Source organism: Coccinella septempunctata, chromosome 1 (genome assembly GCF_907165205.1).
Source record: "Coccinella septempunctata chromosome 1, icCocSept1.1, whole genome shotgun sequence".
In the NCBI taxonomy this organism is placed as follows: Eukaryota; Metazoa; Arthropoda; class Insecta; order Coleoptera; family Coccinellidae; genus Coccinella; species Coccinella septempunctata.
This window is the reverse complement of record NC_058189.1, coordinates 1658638-1677425: the sequence shown is the minus strand read 5'-3', so window position 1 is coordinate 1677425 and position 18788 is coordinate 1658638.

Below are 18788 nucleotides of genomic sequence, written 5' to 3'. Positions count from 1 at the left end.
TTGCATTACTCGAAGGAAACAAACTTGTATTTTCAAAGTCCATCATGAAGTAAGGGAGGCCCTTTTACTTCTAATCGTGGATGAGCTATGAGAAGTAAGAAAACTGGCGGTAAATCGCACAGAAATTACTCGTGCAAAATACGCACTTCTTTTTTAAACCCTAGGGAGGGTGGGAGTATTAGAAGGCGAGTAATAAATAGTGAAAAAAGTCGAGCAGGAATCAGTAAATCAAGTGAAATATTCATAGCAGCACTAGTGAAAGTACTACTATTACTCTGAGGCCCGTTTGCACCAATACCCCTTAAAACGAGTACTTAACTGAGTGTCGTTTAAAGTTAATGGACGCTTAATTTTATTCCCAGTTGCACAACTGTGGCTAAACAGAATCTTAAGTAAGGGGCCCCTAAGTTTTTATATCTAGTGATATTTCTGTTTTTTATTTTGGTGCAACTTCATACTAGTTCAATAAAGCTATGTCATTGGTTGGCCGGTTGCCGATGATCGATGATCGTTGTCATTTCACTAACCTAACTTTATTGTCCTGTCAGTCAGTTTCGAGTAAATTATTATATTATTATCGAAGAGTAACAACTTTTTGTTGTTGAATTAGTATTATTATTGGTAATGATAAGGATTGTCAAATAAAGGGTACCTAATAAGTTTATATAAATACAACACTTTCTTTGTAAGGTCTTTTGTGATTTTATTTTATTAATGTTGAAGAGGAACGTGAAGAAAATGTTCTTATTGTCCTCGAATACGATGAATGATTGCCAAGCAAGTGGTGGTAATTTACGAAGGGCACTCAACTTCTCAACAGAAGAAAAGAGTTTGTTCCTAACTATAGTATGATTTGTGACACCAAATTGAAAATTGAGAGACTGTTGGCATAACAATAAAGGCAAAAGAAAAGGCTTGGCATTCAGTAATGAATTCATTCAATTTTGAAAATCCATCAAAAATGGTTCTGCAGCCAGTTCAACAAATTATTCTAGGTTAGAATCCCGCCCTCAAATATTTAAGTTGTCATTAGAGGAGCGCTTAAATTTAAGGTTAGCTTTAGCCCTTTAAATGTCACTTAACAGTTGGTGCAACGTAATTTAAGTTAAGAGTTCATTTCAAGGGACACTTAACAATAAGTATGTTTTGTGCAAACGGGTCTGAACGATTTTAGTTTTTTCTCTTATGTTTTTCCAGCAAAGTTAAATGTGTATTTTTCGAATATTGCAACTGCATCTTTCCAAAAGATTCTGTTTTGTGTTACAACCAACATTTCCATATTATGATACTATAGGTAATATATTCTCTTGTTTTTGAGATATGATCCGAAAGCATCGGAAAATTACTTTACCTTTCGGGTAGAAATAAGGAATTTGAAACCTTGTAGACAAGGCGCCAGAGCGCAGGTCTATAAACCCATTCGGCAGGTATAACAAGCCAGAATCACCAGATAGAGATTCAGTATCAATTTGGCAAGTTACCATTTGTAACCAAAACATATCTCAGCAAAATGAACTATGTTTTCATCTTCGTCAAGTGTTTCAATGATACCCGTAAAAAAAAGTTGAGTATTCAGCCAAAGTACCCATTTTTTCAAATTTCACAGATATTTTTTTATTTTTGAACATTATTCGAGAAAATATACAGAATACTTTCATTTCACAAAAAGTTCAAATTCATTCATTCATTCATTGCTGTATCTCGTTACCGAGAATAAATCTACAAAAAGAGTCCAAAAACAAAACTGTCGGTGCGATCAAACTTATAATTTCTTAGGGCTACTTGCGACTGTGTCCCCTCCTGTGGGGAATGAAGAGACCCAAGCGTGACCTACAGATCTTTCCACACTCCGGGCATGGATAGTCACCAACCAGATCTGGCCGCCGCTGTATTCTTCTCGAGTCTCCATTATAACTGTGGACCAAAGACCTCCACTGTGACCTGTCTAATGCTAGTTGTTCCCAGTTATGATTGGCATTAACTGATTTTAGGGATTGATGTAGTGTATCCTTAAACCGCTTGTACTGGCCTCCTGGTTTCCGAGCTCCCTCTGTGAATTCGCCATACAGAGCTATTTTGGGGTCTCATCCTCAGAATGTGGCCGCTCCATCTGAGTCGGGTCCTCGTTATTTGAGTCTCAATTGTTATACAACTCGCGCGCTGCAAGACTTCTGCATTTGAAACTTTGTGGAACCATCTGATGTGCATTATTTGTCTTAGATGACGTTGTTGCGTTTGTTCAAGATGTTTAATATGTCTCCTGTAGGGTGTCCAGCTTTCGCTTCCGTAAAGAAGCGTTGAGAGGACGACTGCTTTATAAACAGCTGTCTTGGTCTTCAGATTGAGGTCGTGATTTTGAAACACTCTGACCTTTAGCTTCCAGAATGCCCGTGATGCCGAATTGATACGATTGTGTATTTTTGTGTTCAGGTTAGCCCTAGTTCAAATATTCATTAGATAGCGTCAAGAGTTGGGTTTTTTGAATTTTTGGTATTTTTATTATACGAAATGGTCTTAATGAGAAAACTGGAAGACGTGGGTAATATCTTGTGTTCGAAAAATATTCGTCAAATAAAGGAAAAACTATATTTCGATAGAACTAAAAATAACTTTTTTTGTGGTTTTTCACAAGCTTGCATATTTTAAACCGAGACGATTCGGAAAAAATGGTAAAGGAAAAAAGTGTTTCTTTTGACCTTAAGAATCTACTGTTGAAATATTTGCAAGAGCTAAAGACTCACCTTGTATTGAAATGCAGAGAGTTGCATTTCAAGGAAATCATAGAAAGGATCATTTCATAACGTTGAATAAAAATTATACTCGAACATGTAGCTTCTTTCTTGTAATTTTACTCTAATGCTATTGTTAACAATCATCTACAATTTTGTCTTCACCAGAGTACCAGGCATATTGGATCGTTAATTAATCGTGAATTCAGTCCATTTTAAATCTCGGAGAGTGAAGAGTGAAGTGGGCATTTTGGTCGAAGAAGTAGGTACTAAAATGTTTTAATTCGTTGTAACGTGGGTACCTCGGAGAAAACTTATCTCGAGCGCCAGCTCTTCTTTTCACTAGGAAGAATAGCAAACCTACCAGAGTAGCTGCTAGTCGGAGACAGAGTTCGCTGTTATCTAGGGTGGTAGCGATAACGAAGTAGTCAAAATCAAATTATGTACCAGTTTATTCACACCTTCGGAAACTGATTATATAAACAACGGAAATATGTGTAGGTATGAAATATGAGCGAATCGAGTAAACATACATTCGGGAAATTCGATCCGATCACGAGCACTTTATAAAGTTTATGCCGGGTACAGTGAAAAATCAAAGGATGTTCAATAAAATGCGCCAACCAGAACTGACGAAATGGATAATAAGCATGACGAAGTGAAATGACTTGCTATACGGTATCGGGATGTAATTGTATTTCTCCAGAAATGAAAGAAACACAACCAGGGCGGATCTATTCGAGACTTTTACTCGATACCCCAAGGGCTACGCTCCATGACTGATAGCGAAGAAAAGGTCTATCTTGAGCGCAACTACGGGATTTCACTGACTACGAGCGGTATCTCTTATTCTCTACCCCAAGGGCTTACGCACCATGACTGATAGAAAAGAAGAGATTTCAGATTCAACATTTATGACGCGGAACGCGAACAGGGGGGTTAACGGGACTTTCCCTTCAGTACCCCAAGGGCTTACGCTCCATGACTGATAGCCAAGGGAAAAGTCAGACTCGCGAAACAGGGTAAAGTACGATAAAATATAACAGAAAGAGATACAGTACAGCAGTGTCAAAGAAGTAACCGGTGTAGGTCTAATTAAGAAACTGAATGGTAAAGAAGGGGACCTACCTCCTTTATTTCAGGCACTCGCGGAAAACAAACGAAATCCAAAAATTAATTCCTAAGAACACTAACTTCGCAACACAAAATTATTTCTAAAATCGTTGAACGGCTTGTCGTGCACACAATTAAAGTCGAATCGCAGAGAAAATATAGTACGGAGCGTAAAAGCGACTAAAGAGTCAAAGTAAAAAAGACTGAAGTAAAAGAGCAGAAATCAAACAGTTACCGTCGCGGGGGAAAATCTGCTTTTATAGGCAAATCCCCCTACACGTTAAAAATCTGAAAATTCCAGAATGCGACAAGAGTGGAAAACGTCGTCAGCTCCGGTGTATCGCATATCAACATCAGAAAAACGTCGAAATCTTCAACGGCATGCAAGAAAAACAACGTTAAACATAGATAAACGGTTTTTTACATTCACTCTGCCTATCGGAATGAATGTACTGAATATTTGAGAATTAAATATTTTCAAAGAAGGAAATGTGAAATGAAAGGAATGCACTAAAATGAACTCCAATTTTTCTCAGAAAACTAGAGATACATTACATCGTTAAACACTTATATGAAGGGTGGAATACTTTTTCCTTTGAAATGTTACCTTCCCTCCCGTACCCTCTCCGGAGAAAACAAACTGATAGCCTGCAAGTCCATCATACGACAACGGGTGTAAAAGGAGCAGACATTTCGGAAAGTTTAAACAGCGCCAATGAATGTGCCCGAGAATCGAAAATGAAACCCCACAGGGATCGGGATTGCTGTACGAAGTTGAACGAGAAAATGATACGACCAAATGGGAATTCGATATAAAGGAGTTCTTGGTATTGGGAAAAAATTCCCAGTCGATTTGGGACTTTTGTGAGTTTTATTTGGGACAAATTTTCACGGCGATTCTATTTTTATTAGTTTCTCTCTTTGGGTTGCGGCAAAGCTATGGGGGGAAATTGCGAAAGTCTCTTGAACGGAAATAAGAATCGAGTTACCGAGGAATATGAAAAATTCATTTGAATTCAAAGGGGGCGGATTTGCGCTTTATAATGGCGACTTTAGCGGGAAAGAAAATGAGAAAAAGAACAAGAGAAATTGATTTGTGAGTTTGTATGAATATTTTGGACGCAATGTATCCGAAGATTGCATAGTTAAATATTCGAGATTTAATAATTTTATACCCTTTTACTCTTGGTGTACCTCAGAGTGTCATCTCTGAATATGATAAGCAGTTGGGGAGCCCAAGATAGAAATTTGAGATTGAGATAAGCTAACTAGATATCAATACATCTTCGTAAAATCTCCAGAAATTCGAGGTAAGAGTAAACAGGCTGCCATTTTTCAATCAAGGGCTCAAAGGAGATTTCCTCTCGAGTGTCTCATGCATAATTACTGCTAAGCATCGTGAGATTGGTAGATATAAACCTGAAAACGAACTATCGGAAATACGACACAGTGATCCAGAGTAACGCTGCTATCAGAGCACCAGGTTCTTATATGTCATCGATTCAAAGTCGATATGGAAAAAGGTAAAAATAACAGTCACTCAGTAATTAAAGGAAATGAGGAGACTTTACTCTTGCCAGAAAGAGATCACGAAAGCAACTTACTGTCAAAAAAACTTTTTTGTGCTACAGGAAGATGCATCTATAAGAAATTTGGGGAAATGAACGAAACTGGGAGAGAAAATCTCTGGTTATACAGGGTAGGCTTTTCAAAACGAAAAAGACGAGATAACGGGCGGAATAAATTTATTTCGAGAAAATGCTCGGACACGTCGATTTTTGTTTTGAGGGGGACCACTTTTAAGGTCAAATTCACAACTATATCGCTTCAACCCTTAATGTAAGAACACCAACCCCTAAATTTTGAATAGGAAAGATAGGGTGAGTGATACCTCATTTGAAAGGCTTTTTTATGCTGAATTCAGCGTATTAATTTTTTCCTCATTCAATTCATTCGTTTTCGAGATATTCAATTTTGAATTTCGTACAGTACCAGTTATTCCGCTAACCATGCTATGTGAAATCATCAATTATTTGACTAATTCATTCTGTGGTTACGATGGTAACCGTTAATTGTCAAGATTAGACAACGAAATAATTATTATGGGTTCTTATTTTCTTCAACAATTAAGGTGAAAATGGTTTATTCTTTGGCAGAAAGAATTGAAATAATTTCTGTTTTTTTCATTGTTGATGAGAGAAATGACCATTATTTTGATGTCTGGTGTATGGCAATTATGGAGTTCCATCAAATCTACAAAATAAATGAAAAAATTCGCTTGATTCAGACAGCTTGCTTGACGATAATACCATAGTTGTTACAAATTCAAATGTCAATATTTCAAAAATCAATGAATCAAATGAAGAAAAAACCAATATGCTGAACTCAGGATGAGAAGATCTTCTAAACGAGGTGAAATTTACCCCATCTTCCTTATTAAAAATTTAGGGGTTGTTGTTCTAATACTAAGGGTTGAAGCGATATAGTTGTGAATTTGACTTTAAATGTTGTCCCCCTCGAAACAAAAATCGACGTGTCCAAGCATTTTTTCGAAATAAATTTATTCCACCCGTTATCTCGTCTGTTTCGTTTTAAAAAGCCCACCCTGTATATGTATTCCAGGGATGGATCATTCCAAAAAACTGCTCAAAACTGCAACAACTCTGTAACAGTAAGCAAACATCTTATGGAAAAGGGTTCATCAGAAAGTGACTACAGTAGATTCTGTGGAAAGGAAAAGGAAATGAATGTTTACCTGGTGGTTACAGTGTTACAGCATGCCTAGCCATTGCAAGCCAACGGAAAGAATTCTTTGTTCGGGAAACTTCAAGGAGTGAGGACATAACTTCCTTGAGATTAGAGCACTATTCATCGGCGTGACGACTCCAAATAACAACAACCTACTAAATAGGCACATCGAGAAGATTTCGAAATGCAGGGACCTCGAGGATCAAACCAGGAAACAATGGAAGAACAAGACCATCATCAACAGGCCTAACCAAAGAATTAGAAGAAACTTGAATTGGGTGAAGCTATCTATAGAGTCAGTCATGCAGAAAGCTAGGGAAGAAGAGAACAGTACTACAAGTTCCTGGGAAATGCAGCAGAACATGGAAGAGAGCAGCCTCCACTTCGACAAGAAGTACGTGGAGATCAGGAACCCAACAAACCCCAAGGATAAGAGGAGAAACAGAAGGGGCTCCAAAACTTCTCAATCCTTTTGATATCTGAGATATCTGGGATAAGTGAATGTAATTAAAAGATGCACATCCATATTTCTTCTTCCTGCACTCTCGAAAACATTCCTTTCAGCACAATTAATAGTTGTTCGAATTTTATCGGACATCCTCTTGAATGTAAACTTGGAGGTTATAAATTCAGCATCGGCCTCGCTCCGCTAACAGCGCGATTTAGATGTTCTAATTCACACGATAATGAGATTATCGGAATTGCCCTGTTAAGCCCCGGGAATTCGCTCGATGCCGATCTTTAGCCTTTTACCGCCGATGTCGATTGATGTTGCTTTTTTAACCAGGGCGTTCTCGAAAAAGGAAAAACGGTACCTAATTTCTTTTTTGGGATACTAGCGCCGTCTGGGATTGAGGGATACGGAGGTATCAACTCTTCCCGAATCACTGCTTTCGTTGGATTGCGTTGAAATATATATATATATATTCTTTTGATGGTATGTACCTATAAGTTTTAGAAGGTTTAATTGAAGAATGTAAAAAATGTTCAATTCCTGAATTTATCTCTTAAAGGAGTTTTGAAACAACTAGTATAAGAAATAGGGTAAATAAACTGCTCACCTCAAAAGCCTACGCTGTTTCCATAGAGCAATTGAATGTAGTGGCAGGCATTGTTATGGTTTATCTTATATAGTGTTTCCCCAATATAGTTAGTTTGTTCAAAGAGTTTTGAGTATTAGGAAATGAAAGAAATTTGTGTTAATCTATAAGCACTAAGAAATTTATCACAGATGCTTGGAATTGAAAAATTTTGGATGGTATGGTAACATACAAAAAAATTAGAGGATTCATTCGCCAGCCAGTGTCAAGACTCGCACTTGACGGGAATGATGTCGAAACTCAGCAGGGTTAAGGTCAAGACGGCACAGAAATATGGCGATTCTGCTCCCCCCGGGTATCCACACCTGCAGAGATTCGTACTAACAGTAGAGGTAGACACTAGCAAGTTTGGAGTGCGTTTTGTTACCCCCGTGTTTTCACAATAGCAGGGAATCGTACTAACGATTGCCAGAAATTGGATGGGTAAAGGTTAAGGCTAAGAGGGAAGGAAAGGGGGTCGAGTGCGAGCGAGTTCTCTCGCTCCAGATTATAGCCCTAGAGTTTGAAGTTTCTAGTGTTATCTTTGTTAACATGACAGCTTGTCAAAATTCCCAATTTTATTAGTTTTCTCAAGCTGTCATATTAACAGAAATCAAGGTAGCAACTTCAAACACAAGGGTTATAACTATACTCCATTCACATTTATTTTAGCAGTCGGTTGGCCATGAAATAATTTTCTCAAGTTTTTGTAACTAGAACGGAATAAGGTTGGCACTCATGAAATGTCGTTAATGTCATAACGCCGTTGCCACAACTGATATCAATTTTTATTACGAAAATGCCGAAAGTGATTGAAAAAAGAGACAGGGTTTCAGGAAGTGCTATTTAGAATTCAGGTCCGCTCATTCAAATAGTTAAACCCTGATATTCTAAAATCCACAATACGTCAGACGGTAGCGAACATATTCAATGTAAGAGAATTTATAAGTATAATGTTTCATCTGAATCTGAAAGACTTATATTTCAGCTGAATATTTCCTCAATCAGAAAGATTGTGAATGAAGATGATGACAAAGAATTTCCTTCTATAGAGAGAACCAAAAAAATGGTGGCATTTGAAAATTTTATGTTTGGGTGGTTTAATGCGAAAAATTACTACAGGATTTTCGATTAATGTCATCGTAGAATAAGTCCCCAAAAATTGATTTTTCTATTTTTCATTTGACTTGTCCTATACATTATAAATGTCTTAAGGTACCTATAAACGCCTAATCATTGATATTATATTAATGTATTAAGATGAACAGCCACAAATACGCACCAGTTGTCCTGTTAATTGTTTATTTATGTGAAATTTTTGTTGAAAGGTGAAGTTCATCTTGACTTGAAACTTCAATCAATTCCTTTTACTTATATTGATGCATAATGATTTTTGTTGAAGAATTTAACATTGTTGTAATTATCTGTTATTCCTTCGAGAGATACCCATTCCCAACCACTGCATTATATGCATTTCATCTAATATTTTTGAAATCTACAACTGATGTTACCTATTCAAACCTTAGCCAAAGAAGATAACGAACATTAACTCTCCTCAAGCTAGTGCATATTATGATATTATACTGATCTCTTGTATTTTCCATGCAAATAACTGGATTTGGTATGCCTTGAATCAGTTTGTATAAATTTCAATTATGTTCGTCACATATTTTCCGAAGAGATTCGACATTCTGATAAAATACGTAATAACGGAAACTTTTACGTAGAATGGGCAACATAGCGTTGATTTACCAAAAATGTTTTGACAAGCTTCATAACCCCATATTTTCGTACTATACCTACAGAGTGAAATGTGTCAAATTTCCATGGCCAACCGAGTGCTAAAATAAAAGTGAATGGAGTATAGGTAAGAACGTTTGTAGGTGGTTATAACCCTAGAGTTTGAAGTTTTTCCGGCTATTGATCACATTTATCATTCTAGCAAGATAGACATACGTCTTTGAAAATTCATAGTAGTTTCGTTGTAGTCAATGTATCCAATCGAGAAGGAAGTTTGTTGAATAATGAAATATTTGAGCTTTAAGAGTTTATTTGCTCTTATAAAATGCCAAGAATTCATCAATTCTATCAACTTCATGCATACTACAGCCAACGTAATATCCATAAAATCGAATAATGAAGAAAGGAGAAACGTCTAGAGTGAATTCCCTGGCGATAGAAGAAAGCCTCATTTCTGCCAAATCTCAGAAAATGCCATCAAACTAATGAATTAACCAACGAACGAAGTCATGCATCCATTTCCCCAAAGGCTAGATTGAATTGAAAATGTTTTTCCATTCCATTCGAACAATTCCAGAGGCCGTGTTCCGAACTGTCTGAGAAAATATTAAAGGAGAACTTCCAAATCCGCCAACTCCACCGGAGGTTATGCAGGTGACAGACAAGGTGTTGAAGTTTTCAAACAAATTGAATTGATACATACACACGAATTCGTTGTGGAACATACATGACCAACTTTTTCAAATGAGGAATTTGTGCAAACCAATAAATTAAATTCAGCTGAAATATGATTTCTAGTATACCTATATTTATGGTTCGACTATATGCCTCGAACTCAACCTAAAGATGACAAAGACAATGGACTGAATCTCCAATTAACCCAGCCAATTCATCTTTCACTTCTCAACTCATTCGTGGTGAACTTTCCTGGCGTTCAGAATGTGTTTCAATATTGGAATTAGAGAGGTTTCATGCATAGTTCCTAGTTATTGCTGAGCGTGACTTATGACAACTAATCAACCACAATATTGTACTCTCCTGGCCTCAAATTACCTTGCGCTGGTCAGTGACGCGTATATATAATTCTTTTTCATTCGAAGATACTTACGAATGACAGCACTTCAAAGACACCTAACTACTCTATGGCCAAAAATCGTGATCGTCTAGTTTTGGTAGGACTTTACATTACGTAGCCAGTAAAAAAGTACTTACCCTGATTACTAATAGAAAAATTGAAGAGAGGAGAGAAGATTCAAAAGCAAACAACACATTTAAAACCAAAAAGAAACGTTTATTACGGGTTTCATTAGAAACCAATGTCATAGCTCTGAGGTGCAATGGAAAGGAGGAAAAAGAGCAACAATCACCTATACACAGGTATGTTTTTACGTAGCTACAGCAACAGGTTCAACTGGCGAGAGATTACCTCAAGTGAAATGTAAACTTGTTGGAATGAGTTACATCTTCAGCTATCAACTCCTTAATGGAGACTCATAACCGATAATTCAGTGAGATGATTTACTTTCAGAATATACAACAGTTCTGAATTGAGCAGGGTTCTGGTTGTGGGAAAGTTTCAGCGGTGATACAATGGCATCAGGCCTTCAGAGTGCTCAAAAAAGCGCTCCTGATATTGTTGCAAACAGAAGTACAACGGTGCGTCATGAGTTAAGAAATATGGAAAACATAGGAAACTCTTGCTAAAAATCCACAAAAATTGTATATTGGTCCTTAATGCAATTAGAGTATATACCCTGTTGGTCGTACCTCAGTAATCAAATCATTGACTTGGCTTGGGGACGCTTCAGTGAGAGATGCAAGTACCTACTTACAAGAAACGTAGAAAGCAAACGGATTTTCACATTTATATCGAGGATATTATTATTCTGACCATGAAAATTTGACACATTTCACTCTGTATAGTACGAAAATGTGGGGTTATGACGCTTGTCAAAAATTTTTGGGTTTTAAATCAACGCTATGTTGCCCGTTCTACGTAAAAGTTTCTGTTATTACGTATTTTATCACAATGTCGAATCTCTTCGGAAAATATGTGACGAACATAATTGAAGTTTATACAAACTGATTGAAGGCATACCCAATCCAGTTATTTGCATGGAAAATACAAGAGATCAGTATAATATGATAATATGCATTAGCTTGAGAAGAGTTATATTCTTTGGCTAAAGTTTGAATACTGTACATCAGTTGTAGATTTCAATAATATTAACCCGAAAATGAAATGCATATGATGCAGTGGTTGGGAATGGGTATCTCTCGAAGGAATTAACAGATAATTACAAGAATGTTAAATTCTTCAACAAAAATTATTATGCATCAATATAAGTAAAAGGAATTGAAGGAAGTTTCAAGTCAAGATGAATTTCACCTTTGAACAAAAATTTCACACGAATAAACAATTAGCAGGACAACTGGCGCGTATTTGTGGCTGTTCATGTTAATGCATTGATATCAGTGGCGGCGGAAGGCGTAGGCGACGTGGGCGACGGCCTACGGCCTCGCGGCTTGAGGGGCCTCGCGGGCCGAGGAGCCCCTCGCATCAGGTTTATGCAATAAAAACAGTAAACGTGTCTAAATCTGAGAGGGTTGTGGGTATATCCAGAAAATTGTTCTGCCATTTTCAAGTTCCACCAACATGTTTGGTATGAGACATATTCCTGTAGTAATCTAAACAAGTTAATTTAAAAGTTCCTTTACTTTACAACATTTGCGGACATTTTCAAACAGTATCAAAGAATATTGATTAGAGTCGGAGAGTTGATTAAGGAGAACCGTTTTGATCTTCAAAATTACTTCAGAAAGGAAGGAGTACCCAAAAGAAAAAGAATGTTCTGTCATGAAAACAGCGATTAACATAATACATTCACTCAAGAAACTCTATGAAATAGACCGACTTTTTAAAAAGCGCCTAGTGTAGAGGTATTGAGCGAAGATTATAAGTTTTGGTACCGAGTAATTGCCGGGCTAGGGCCCTCACTGCGAGTCGGTGGTCTGTTGGTTTTTATCAGCGCATCAAAGGTCTCTACACGCGACAATTTCGCTCTGCATGAATTGCGCTTTGTTTTAGGTAGTGCGAAATTTCGCTCGAAGCGAATAATTTTCGCCCGAGTGACTTGACTGTGGACGCTTACCTTGAGGATCCACTACACCGCTTGAGCTTGACGTCCAACAGTGGGTTATCAACAATTTGACATCAACTCAATTTTCAGAATGAATCCATGAAACCATGAAATTTTTTCATGCTTAAATAGGGATGTTAAAAAAAAGCCATTGAGACTCACTAAATTGGCGTATAAAGTTCATAATTCTATACGACTATGATATTAGGTACTTTTGTTTGCATAAAGGTGTAGCACTTTTCTACACTCGAGTTGATTCGCCTACATCTACACCTAGTCAAAAGGAGGTGTAGATAAACTACACCTACTCTACACTGGTGTAAATCCAATCAGCAAACGAATACTAAAATCGAGTGTAGAAAAGTGCTATACTTTTTATGCAAACGAAAGGACCTATACTGAATGCACATAACTGAATAAGGCTTAGTTCAGATGATAGCGCGTAAACGCGCGATCCACAAACCGCGCGACTAAAGATACAGAGGAGTCAAATATAAATGTTCATATGCGAGTAGACTCCTCTGTATCTTTAGTAGTCCGGTTTTTGGTTCGAATCATCTGAACTAAACCTTAAGATACAGTGGAGTCTACGCGCGATGTCGCCCGACCATATGAACATTTGTATATGACTCCTCTGTATCTTTAGTCGCGCGGTTTGTGGATCGCGCGTTTACGCACTATCATCTGAACTAAGCCTACTAAATACACTGAAGCCTAGTTCAAAGGATAGCGCGACTCCGGCAACCGTTTACGCTTAATTAATTACGCGCGACTATGTAAACGGTTGAACGAGTTTATCACAATCTTGCACTGTGTATGGATCCAATCACAGGTTGTTGCGCGTTCATTTGAATTAGTCCTCAGTAGTTATTTTGAAATTTTTCAACTAAGCATGATCTAGCATCTCAGGTGGGCCATGACTCGATAATTAATTAGTTCAGTTAAGTGAGTTAGGCTGAAAGTAGTAAATTCTATATTTCTTAAATTTCATTTTTCATTATCAGTCGCTTTCTCATGAAAACGTCCTCTGGCATCACCAGAGGGCCACGCAAAATGTATCTTGCCCACATCAAATTAAGGTCTTGCGCCGCCACTGATTGATATAATAATAATAATTAGGTATTTATTGTTACCTTAAGACATTTACAATGTATAGGACAAGTCAAATGAAAAATCAATTTTTGGGAACTTATTCTACGATGATATTAATCGAAAATCCTGTAGTAAACTTTTCGCATTAATTCACTCAAACATAAAATTCTCAAATGCCACCACTTTTTTGGGTCTCCCAATAGAAGGAAGTTCTTTGTTATCCTATTCATTCACAATCTTTCTAATTGTGGAAATATTCAGCTGAAATATAAGTAGTTTAGATTCAGATGAAACATTATATAAATTCACTTACATTGAATATGTTCGCTACCGTCTGACGTATTGTGTATTTTAGAACATCAGGGTATATCTATTTGAATGAGCGGACTGAATTCTAAATAGCACTTCCTGAAACCCTGTCTCTTTTTTCAATCACTTTCTGCAATTTCGTAATATTAATTGATATAAGTTGTGGCAACGGCGTTATGACATTAACGACATTTCAAGAGTGCCAACCTTACTCCGTTCTAGTTACAAAAACTTGAGAAAATTATTTCATGGCCAACCGACGGCTAAAATAAATGTGAATGCAGTATCACATATCATATCATATCATATCATATCACATCACAGATTAAGCTTGTTAATCTGAAGGTATTTTTGGCACAGCTCATTACGAAAACTCAAAATGGGTATATCTTTTTATCAGAGCGAAATCAGAAAAAATGTTATAGGAAAAATTTTTTTCTTTTGACCTCAAGAATCTACTGTTAATACATTGGTATGACTCAAAGACTCACCCTGTATGTATAGATATATTTCCCTTTGACTAAAATAAGTACACAGTTTGATTGTCCATCATTCACCGAAATATCCGTCAGAAGATTAATTGCGTGCTGATGACGTAAACATGTCACAACCTCGATTTTCTGTTAACATCACCGAAAGCAGGCGACGCCACACCGAGCGGAATTCCCGATAAACCTTTCCGCATTTCGAATACGTTCAGATACACCTACCGCGTTGTTTTATTCATTTATCTCTTCAGGCATTCGGGGAATCCATCACGGGAAATGGAATTGAGCCATTTTTCTATGCGAATTTTCGTATTCAACCTCCGCCCCTTACAATGGGGAAGAATGGCAAGAATGTAATGCCTACCGGTTATTAGTATACAAGCCGCGAAAGCACGCTGATATTTCGGGATATCGGGAATGCGGAGATATGAATGCAGATTCTGAATTATAGACGCTGAGAAATATCTTTTTGGCCGTGAAACCGGGCCGCAATGTTAATATCCGACCCAGAAAGTTGGGGGTTTTATATATTTCGTAAAGTTGGGAGTTGGTAATATATTGGGGTTTTAACTCTCAACTGGAAGGGGTGCTGTTACACTGTAACCAGAATTCTGATTTGAAGATCTAATGAAAAACACTGCAAACAACTGTTCATTTTTTCCGAAATCTTGAGCTATTCTGACATAGGTCAGGTCCAAATAAACTGGAAAAAAATGGGGCAAACCTCGAGCTTCAATTTCATAAACGGGTTACAGGATTTCAGGACTTCTTTGTTTAGAAAAATTAAAAAGTAAACCATCAGTATGGCAGCATTTTCCAAGAGATGTCCAAATATTATAGCAGAAAATTATATTAGGGATATCCAGGATGTAAAGGACTACTTGCGAAAAAATTTAAGGAGTCATGCCTTGTGATTCTTCATACACCTCCTGTTTTGAGACAGTCCCCTAAACATGGCACCAGAAAAGCCATTTTTAATTTTTTTCTTAGTAATCAGAAAAATAAATAATAACTTAAATTATGCACACATTTGATTGGAGCGAGAAGGCATTAAAAAATATTTATTTGTCAACCCCTATAGTGTAGGAAAAGCCACCCTTGAAAATGGTTTCGCAAGAATCTTTTTTCCTTATTATTATTCATTCCTTCATAATTTTTTAACCATTGCAAAATTAGCAAATGAAGTATCTTGTAGTTCTCGTTGAAACTAACGATTCTTGAGAAACGAAATTTTATATAGGATGATTCTTTGACTAATACAAATATGTCAAAAGATTCTTGAGGTCAAAAGAAACACTTTTATCCCATACCATTTTTTCCGATTCCGTCCTGATGAAAAGATATAGCCATTTTACATTTTCATAATGAGCTGTGTGCCACCCCTGGACACAAAACACACACAAAAATTCTGAACTAAACCTTCAGAAAAACTACCTATATCTGTGACAACACACATCTGTGGATCATTTAAACAGAGTTATATTCAGTCAAAGCACCCAATTCTTCAAATTTCACATATACTTTTTAATTTTTGAACATCAAATTACTCAAAAACGGCGCATTATATGAGAAAATTTGAGGAATACTTTGATTTTACAAAATTCATTAAATAGCGTCCAACTTAGCCGATTCGAAAAAAATTGAATCTAAAGGAAAAAAATGTTTCCTTCGACCGCAAGAATCTGAATTTACTGTTGGAATTTTTGTACGAGTCAAAGACTCATCCTGTATAAACAACTTACGTAGCGTCGTATGGGGTAGAATCTTCTACCTTCTTCACCTTCCCTTTTGGTTCAAAAACTCCCTTATATAGACTTATTTCCAACGAAAATCCAACTTCATTTCAAGATGATTCGGTCACTTTTTCCGTTTTTGGTGTTAATTGGCATAATTTCAATACCAATTCACGATTCAGACATCGTTGGAAACTGTAAACACTCCGGTTCTGAAAAACGATGTAAAATCGTGAACGTGAAGAACACTGTAATCAGTGCTAGCTACTGCGAAACCCCTTGACCCACTGACATCAAGAAATGGGAGACACCATGTCCTGTGCCAGTTCTGCCCCTGCTATAAGTACGATTCTTTGCTGGTGCGAAAGCCCGTAAAGGGCAAACCCGTAACTTTTGAGGCTGAGCTACGAGTCTATTGTCCGCACCATAAATATTATGCACGAAACACGAAAAAAAAACGGCTGAATAATTACAAAACTCACCTAGAAAAAGAATATAAATTTTCTTTCATATCACTTGGATTTGAGAATCGGCGACATTCCAAGGGTTTCAGAATGCTTGAAGCAACCGATAGGCACAAATATAAGAGGATATTAAAAAATTCTTAGCCTACTATAGAACCAAACAAAATTTTAATGTCAAAATATTTTATTACCTACCCAACATATTCTCCTCTTAATTGGATACATTTATTACAGCGAACCTGCAACGTCTCTAGACCTTTCAAAAAAAATGTTTCTTCTTGCTCTGCGAACCAGACCTCCACAGCTTTTATTACCTCCTCGTTGGAAGAAAATTAACGACCTTTCAAACTTTTTTTCAGTTGAGGAAAGAGATGATAGTCGGATGGAGCTAAATCTGGTGAATAAGGGTGGTGTTCTAATAATTCAAACCCTAAATCACGAATTTTTTACATGGCACCATGAGATTTGTGTGCAGGGGCGTTGTCCTGCAAAAACAAAACATCTTTGGAAAGCTTTCCGCGGCTTTTCTATTCAATTTTTTCCCGTAGAGTGGTTAGTAATGTCGAATAGTAATCTCCGGATATTGTTCTACATTTATACAAAAAATCAATCATAATTACTCCATGGCAATCCCAAAAAACCTAAGCAAGAACTTTTCCAGCTGATTTTTTGAAACCAAACTTTTTAGGCCTTGGAGAACCAGTGTGTCGCCATTCCATCGATTGTTGATTTGTTTCTGGATCGTAGAAATGTACCCAAGTCTCATCCATAGTAACAATTCGGTTCAAGAAGTCTACATCGTTTTCAAATCGAGCACAGATCGAACGCGATGCTTCTACCCCCTTGCACGCTTTTAGTCAACATTCAAACATTTGGGGATCCATTTTGCAGCAATTTCTCTCATGTCCAAATTGACGTGAACTACATATATGATGAACGCGTTCGTATGAAAGTTTCAGTGCTTCAGATATCCGTTTCAGCCCAATTCGACGGTCTGATAAAATCATGTCATGAACTGCATCGATATTTTCGGGAACTGGCACAGAAACTGGCCCTCCCGATCATACATCATCTTCAATGGAAAATTTACCTATTTTGAAGCAATGCAGACATTCTGATCACCAAGGCTATTAAGCATATCTTAAATCTGCTTACCTCTTAACCCTCTTAAATACAAGTACTTGATGATCGCTCGATACTCCAATTTTTCGATTTTCACAATTTCGATGGACATCTTTTTTCTTTTAATTTTTTGCGTAACTCTAGTTTACTTTTTTGACCTCAAACTTCACACTGACACTTCTAATGAGTTATTGTTCGTTGCTATGGTAACGCAATATTTTTTTATGCATGGAACTGGTCTAGGCTAACTAGATATCAATACATCCTCGTAATTGAAAAAAAATGGGTTTCCATTGTAAGAGTGTAGTCGAATATTTACAAGGTTGGCAAACGTTTCTGATCTCGTCCATTGCAACTCGAACAAAAGCTAATATCATCTTCAAATTGAAACACATCAATATGGGTAATTCTTGGCACGATTATCGGAATCACATGCTTCCGTGCTTCAGAGTTATATCGTCGTTCGTCCAACAAATAGGATTTCCTCTCTCCGACAACAGCGGAGTCTCATTTATTTAACTTCATGAGCAACCAACCCCGTTTTCATGTCCCAAACCCGCGATAAGACCTTCTTGATATTGCTGATGTAAAAACGTTCGTAAAATTCTTCCCAGGGCGAAGAAAACTAATAAAAGAAACGCATTCACCTCTGCTGCCGAAACAGCTCCGGCAAAAACTAATCTTGCTGCGAGATCAGGAAATAATCTGAAACCGAGGCTCTTTGTTTCACGGCTGACATTTTCGATACCATCAGGCGTATTTTATAAAATAATAAGCCGCGTTGCCAGCGCGGCAGATAAGCCATGGAGCTCATGAAAGGCTATATTTTCGGAATATACTTCACCCAAAGGCATAGTTCGAAGAAACTGCTGCTACGGAGTTCACAATCCGCCAGTACTCTTCCCAGCTTTTTCCATCCTTCATAGGAATCCTGAATGAAAGACGGTTTTTTTTCACGCTCGCGTCGCTGAAGATAAGATGAAAGGAACCGAAAGGATATCTGAGGTGGCTGGGGAATTATGAGGCTGTAA